Below are 7,309 nucleotides of genomic sequence, written 5' to 3'. Positions count from 1 at the left end.
TTTTCTTTTGGGACAATTCTTGATCCAGTGTCCTTTCTCCTTGCAATAGGCATACTATTCCTTAGACAGAGGGCCCTTCTGATTTCCAGGAACTCTCTCCCTATCATTATGACTGCACTACAGTGGCCAGGATCTTAGTCAACTTTCTGTCTTGCCTCTTTTCCTTTCTCTTTCTCTCACTTCCTGCTCTTTCTGCTTTCTTTCCTCTTTCTCTTCTTCCATATCCCAGCTGTCTAAAACCTTTTCTGCCACCTGCACTAAATCCTTCAACGACTTGTCCTGTAAACCCTTTATTTTCTGGAGCTTTCTACAAATATCTCTGGCTGACTGGTCTATAAAGATTATAGTCACCATTGGCTTACACTCATCTGAGGTAGGGTCATAGGTTGTAAACCAGCTGTATGCCTCCATCAGACAGTCAAGAAAGGCTGTGGGAGATTGCCTTCTACACGCACAAAGTGTATGGTGGATTAAATAGGTGGAACCAGAGGGTCCAAGAGTGAAGTTGACACCTTCTGTAGTCTGCCACTGAAGGAGAAATTCAGAAATAATTCCAGGAGTCTTTCTGCAGGATAAGTCTACTCTTTGCCCAAATGCTTAGACTTGCAGGGTCCTAACCATATTTAGATTGTTGAAATCATACACCGGGTGACTGGAGCTCAAAGGAACTTAAGGCAGACGGCACACGCAGAGTGCAAGATCTGTTCTAGCCACGTTCCTCCTTGAGCATCAGCCAGAGCTGAATGAATGACCTTGTTAAAGTAGGCAAAGACTGCTCCTGGCTTATGCCTCTTCTCCTTGCCTGATCATCAGAAGCCGTGCCTTAGACTCTCCCCTCAAACTCCTTGTGGGCCAACACAGGTGCGTACTGTGAGCTAAGCAGTGGAATTTGGGTAGAACACAAGGCCAACTGTTTCTGGAAAGGCTGCTTTAGGGTGGGATATGGGAAAATTCGCAAGAGGAAAGAAGGGTTTCACAGTTTGGAAGCAGAAGAGCGTTCCACGGTTTGGCCTGTAATTGGAGGCCTCGAGGGAGTGGGTGGGGCTTCAGGTCGGTATTTAAGGGTGAGCAGCGGACACTTTACGCATTTGCCATAGTCTGCACTTTCCTGGGTGTTGTTCTGAGTACACACTGGAGAGGAAGAACTCCTGTCAAAGTGTCTTCAGCAGGATGGAAGATCAGGCAGATGTGGGTGGCTGCAGCACGGCAAAGACATCCCGGCGTCAAAAGACTGTTTGGCAGGCCAAGCAGAAGGAGGTCTTGCTCTCAGTTTTCGCCAAGACACCTTACCCGAGCTTCAGGACCAGGCATGAACTGGCCAGGGAATTCAGAGTTCCAGAGTCCTCCATCCGCGTGTGGTTTCAAAACCGCAGAAACAGAACTGGCATGTCGAGGAAGACCTCAAAGCAGACCACCGCAGGCTCCAGCCATGAAGCCTCCCAACAGCCTCCTGAAAAGCTTGTCGCCAGGGTACAACAAGCAAGAGGCCCGCCCTCAGAACGGAGAAGGCCTCGAACGCGGCTTAGTCCAGCGCAGATCAGCATGCTAGTGCAAGCTTTTGAGATCTCTCCATCCCCAGACTATGCCACGAGGGTGCAACTGGCCCTGAGCACAGGTTTGCCTGAGGACACCGTCCACATATGGTTCCAGAACAGAAAGGCCAGGCAGAAAGGCCGCGCTGGAGGCAGCACAGCTAAAGGTGAGGACCTGCCTGCCTCTCCTGGCCCGGAAAGGGCTCCTGGAGCATCGTGTTGCATTGAGCAGGAGGCTTCCCGCGACAGCTTGTTGACATCGGGTTCTGCAGGAGGCCAGTGTGCAGAAGCGTTGATGTCAAGACCCGAACTCACCTTCTTCACAGAGGTCTACCCAGAATCCAGCAACTCCTGCCCTGTCCAGCTCTTCCTGGAGCAACTGGCGAGAACAGTGGAAGAGGAACAGGGACCAGCCGCTCTGGACCCAGATGTACCATGGGAGCAGATCGAACCAACACTCGAGGCTCCTCTCACAGAAGAAGAATATCAGGCTCTGTTGGACGATATTTGACCACATTGAGAACGCCCAGAATTGGGACTGTAAAACCCGGTTGCCTGGACCCTAACCTGACCATTGTCTCAGAGACTCCAGCCAGAAATAAGCTTGGACAGATGCTCAGACTTGCACCTAAGAAAGGTGCAGAGCTCTAGCGATCCTGAGTAAGTGTTGGGGAAAAGATGGAAGGTCCTGGAGGTGCGAGGAACCTCACAAGAAGACCAACAGAAACAGCTGCCCCAGCCCCCAGGGGGCTTGCAGAGACTGAGCCATCAAATAAGGAGCATGCTTGGTCTGGACCTAGGGACCCTACATACACCTAGCAGGTGGGAGGTGAATCCTTGTGCTTAATGTGGGTTGCCCTATGAGGGAGGTGTTGTGGAGTGGCCCAGCGGCGGTGGAGAGTTGTTTCTAACCTGGACTTTGTTGTTTCTAACCTGGACGGTTTTGAAGGACAGTAATATAATGTTAGCTTCAGTTATTATCAAGATAAATATGTAATTTGTCTGCTGTTGTACTCTGCGTCATTAAATTATTTTTAGGCATTACTATGACCTGTTATTCTTTTCATTTGGAAGTTAATGTAAAGAGGAGATATGATTATCTTTCAAGCTGAAAAGAGGTGTGATCATGACTCTTGGTTTTTAACTTGACTGCATATGGAATTAAGCAAAACACCCAAATTAAGGACACAATTGTAAAGTACTCTTGCTTGTTTGAAATAGTCTTCTCTACTTCTCTTCTGGATCTATAAAGCTGAAAAATATAACTTTAATCCATATCTTCATACTGCAAAACCAACCACTCATCTTTGCCTCATCTTCTACTGGAAACCTATACAAGGACATGGAAGAAGGAATGTTTTACTCTTTGCCTGTTCTTTTTGCTTTGGGAGCAAGTCTATTTCTTCATTGACTATAAAACCTTCTTCTTGAGGAGTTCTGTGTATATGAAGGTGAGTTGAGCCAACCAACCTCATGGACTAAGCCACTGATAGATTCCTCGATTTTCCATTTTTAGGCATCCACTGTTGAATTAATTGACTCACAGATTGTAAATCATTTTCATAAATCCTTTCCTATAAAGAGAGAGTTAGAGGGAACATAAACTATGCATATAATTATCTTTCACATAGAACTACCAAATTTTCTGCTTTTAATAATGTTATGTAATTCATTCAGAAATCACTTAAACAACAGTACTTTTCATATGAGGAGTTATAGAAAAATATTCATCATCATGCAAAGGCAAAATGCTACCTACATTTTTGGGTATATTGATGGCATAGGAATTAAATTTTTTGATGCAGTTATATTCTAAAATATCATAATTGAATTACAAGTATTTTAATTTTTTGCAGCATTTATATATAGTTTATTTTTACCTCAAATTAGTCCCTTCTTCGTCTTAATTCACTCAACACACATTTTAGTGTGTTCATTTTTTATTTTCTCAGGTTACAGAGATTCTATTTTATATGGGGATGACACCATGAAAATTAACTGTTCTATGCATGACACTGCTAATACCAAAATAGCATTCAAATAATGAGTAGACCTATCCGAATCACACTAGAATTCTCAGCAGAGACTATGAAAGCCAGAAGGGCTTGGATGGATATCATGCAGACACAAAGAGACCACCGATGCCAACCCAGACTACTATACCCAGTATATATGCAGCCATCCAGCCCTACAGAAGATACTAGAAGGAAAACCCCAACCCAATAATGTGAAATACACTCCAGAAAACACATTGAGGCCCACACCATGAGGGGAAGTCCATGCCTGACACTGCCTGGATGACCATGAACCAGAGTCAAGATAACCTAGAGACTCACGATATCTGTAAACATGACAGACAAAAAATGACAATGAAAGATACTATGCTATAATCATTGATGAGTGCCTAGCCCAGTTGTCATCAGAGAGACATCACGAGGCATCTCATGGGAACAGATGCAGAGACCCTTATCCAAACACAATGATGTATCCAGGGGAACCCCACAAATGAGGGAATATGTATTGTAGGAACCAGAGATATTAAGGACACAACAAGCACATGGCCCACTGAGTCAACTGAGTTCATAGGGGATCAGAGACTGAAGGACAAAAACATAAACATTCTATGAGTCTTGTGAGCTAGGTTGTTGGCATACACCTTATGATTATTATCCTGATTTCGCTGAGGGACTTCCAACAGTGAGAATGGGGGTGTCTCTGACTCTTTTTCCTGCTTTAGCTACACTTTCTCTCCTCATGTATTGCTTTGACCAACTCTGATGTGAGGGATTGTTCCTAGTTTTATTATAACTTGCTATGCCATCACATTTTTTTTTTCATTGAAAATAAAATAAATGGAAAAAAAGCAGTGGATGAAGGAGAGGTGAGCTGGGCAGAGTTGGGCAGAGTAGTGGTGGATAGATTGTGTCTGGGAGGAGTTGAGGAAGAGGAAACTGCAGTTCAGATGTAGTGCATGAAACAACAACAAAAATAAAATGCTAAAACTAAATAAACTGTCAGCAGCTAGGGCTGTTGGTGAGCGCCTGCATTCCTAGCACTCAGGAAGTTAAAGGTAGGTGGATCTCTGTGCGTTCAAGCACAGGTTGTTCTATAAAGAGAGCCTGGGACAGGAAAATTGTTCAGAAAAAAAATTCTGTTTTCAAAGAAACAAAAAACTGTCAGTATTTTGTGTTTCATCTTTAGGAACTTTGTTTTATGTTCCACTTTTTTACTTTTTATTTTTTAATATTAGATACAGTTTATTAACTTTGTATCCAAGCTGTAGACCAGTCCCCTCATTCCCTCCCTTTCCTACCCTCCTTCCCTCATCTACTACCTACACCTTTCCAAGTCTACTGATAGGCGAGGGCTTCTGCCTGTTCCAACTGACCCTAGATTATCAGGCATCATCAGGTTTGCTGCAATGTCCTCCTCTGTGGCCTAGCAAATCTGATCCTGCCTTGTGAGGGGGGAAGTCAAAGAGCCAGCCATTGAGTTCATGTCTGTAATAGTCCCTGTTCCACTTAGTATGGTACCCACTTGGAGACAGAGCTAACATGGACTATATTTGAGCAGGGGTGCTAGGTTCTATGCGTACATTGTCCTTGGTTGGAGATACAGTCTCATAAAAGACCCCTGTGCCCTGATATATTTGGTCCTTGTGGAGTTCCTGCCCTCTCCAGGTCACACTAACTCCCCCTTTTTTTATATGATTCCCTGTGCTCTGCCCAAGGTTTGGTTATGAGTCTCAGCACCTGCTTTGATATACTACTAGGTAGAGTCTTTCCCAGGTCCTCTGTGGTAGGCTAGGGTCCTGTTTCTTGTTTTCTCCTATGTCCATCCCATTTGTCTTTCTACGTGAGGATTGATCATCTTAACCCAGGTGCTCTTTCTTGTTTATCTTTTTGTTTATCTTCTTATAGATTTTAGTATGTTTATCCTATATTATAGGTCTAGCCTCCACTTAAAATCGAGTATATACCGTGTATGTCTTTCTGCTTCTGAGATACCTCACTCAGGATGATCTTTTCTAGATTGTTTGTTTGTTTGTTTCTTCATGTTTACATTTTATGACTTCTTTGAATGGTCTAGATATAAACCTGTCTGTTGCATAGCTGGAACAGTGGTTTCCCATTTTATAAGCTGCTTCACCACCTAAAGAATGGATGGCAAAAGCGTTTTAGTTTCATGTTGTTAGACCTGGAGTCTCACTGCTCAGGAGCTCAGGATGGTGCACTTTCCAGGAACACTCATAGACCACAACTTGAGGCAAAAGCAAGAGTTTTATTCCAATTTCTATAGGGTCCCCCTACAAAGACAGGAGACAGCCCTAAATATGCAAAGGACAGGGTTTTATACCTGAAATTGAAACCACTTTTGCTCTATACATTGATTGTTCAGCAAGAATAGCATGAAGATAGTTTACACCTGGTTTTAGGTAGTATACAGCTGGTTGTAGATAGTTTACAGGTGGTTGTAGATAGTTGTTCTCAGAACAGTTGACCCTTTCCTTCAAGAGTTATCTACACCTGACTTCAATTCAAATAATCACTGTTGTTTTTCTCATTCCCAGGTGGTCTCTCACCCCCCCTTTTTTGCCTCAATTTTAACCCTAAAATTGTGGATCAACCTCATGGAGAGGTTGATACTCTTTCTGGAGCATCAGGACCTGAACTGCACTTATACTTTCCCAGAAAAAGGGGAGTTCTTGTCTCAGAGTTTATTGTCCCTGATGAGTTTCAGTTTCAGCCGGTAGCTGGAGGCTTGGAGTTTCCAGGTGTTGCAGGTTGATGAAAAGCCGGCTTAACATGTGACACATGGATTCAAGATATGATGCCCTCTATTTTGACGGCAGTTGGCGTGGTGAGGAAGATGTAATAAGGACCCTTCAACTGAGGTTCCAGATTCTGGCTGCCATGTCACTGCACATATACCAGATCTTCAACGTGGAACTGATGGGGCACCTAAAAGGACCCAGGCACATATGCACTGCCAACCTTGCTCCAAATTTCTTTCTGAATAAGCTGCAATTCTTTCAGCCTGTACAAGCAGATTTACCACTAGTTTTATCAAGGGGGTACCCAAGAAGAGTCAGGGAACAGAAACCCATATAGTAGTTCGAAGGGTGTTAAACCTATATGGAGAGAGTATTTCTGACCCTAAAGAGGGCCAAGGGAAGGAGCACCGCCTTGTCACCGCCAGTCTCCATGTTCAATTTGGTGAGAATCTCTTTGAGAGTTCTATTCATTCTCTCTAAATGTCCTGAACTTTGGGGTCTATAAGCACAATGTAACTTACAGTCAAGCCCCAGAAACCTGGCCACCTCCTGGCTTAACTGAGCATTGAAGGTTGACCCATTGTCTGACCCAATTACCTTTGGAATACCAAACCGAGGAAAAATGTCTTCCAGAATCTTTTTGGCCATGACCAGGGAGGTTTCTTTCTTTGTGGGAAAAGCTTCCACTTTCTCACTTCCACTGAGAAAGTGTCTACAAAAACCAGGAGATATTTATTGCTGTACCTGGATGGTTTACTTTCAGTGAAATCCACTTCCCAATGCATTCCAGGTCTAGTTCCTTGTCACTGGCCAGCAGTGACAGCTGAATACCACCTGAGAGAGGGCTGGGAGAAAGAGAGAGACAGGGTGACACAGAGAAGGACACCAAGTCTACATGCTTATCCAGGTGTTGATTTAATGGACGTCAGGTTAACACTTAAGTAGGCAGAAAAGTACAAGCAGTTTCTCATGTAGGAGCTTTACTTGGTCAGAACATAGGAGA

This window comes from Meriones unguiculatus (genome assembly GCF_030254825.1).
Source record: "Meriones unguiculatus strain TT.TT164.6M chromosome 13 unlocalized genomic scaffold, Bangor_MerUng_6.1 Chr13_unordered_Scaffold_48, whole genome shotgun sequence".
Classification (NCBI taxonomy): Eukaryota; Metazoa; Chordata; class Mammalia; order Rodentia; family Muridae; genus Meriones; species Meriones unguiculatus.
The sequence above is the reverse complement of the archived record's forward strand: the minus strand, read 5'-3'. Positions refer to the sequence as shown.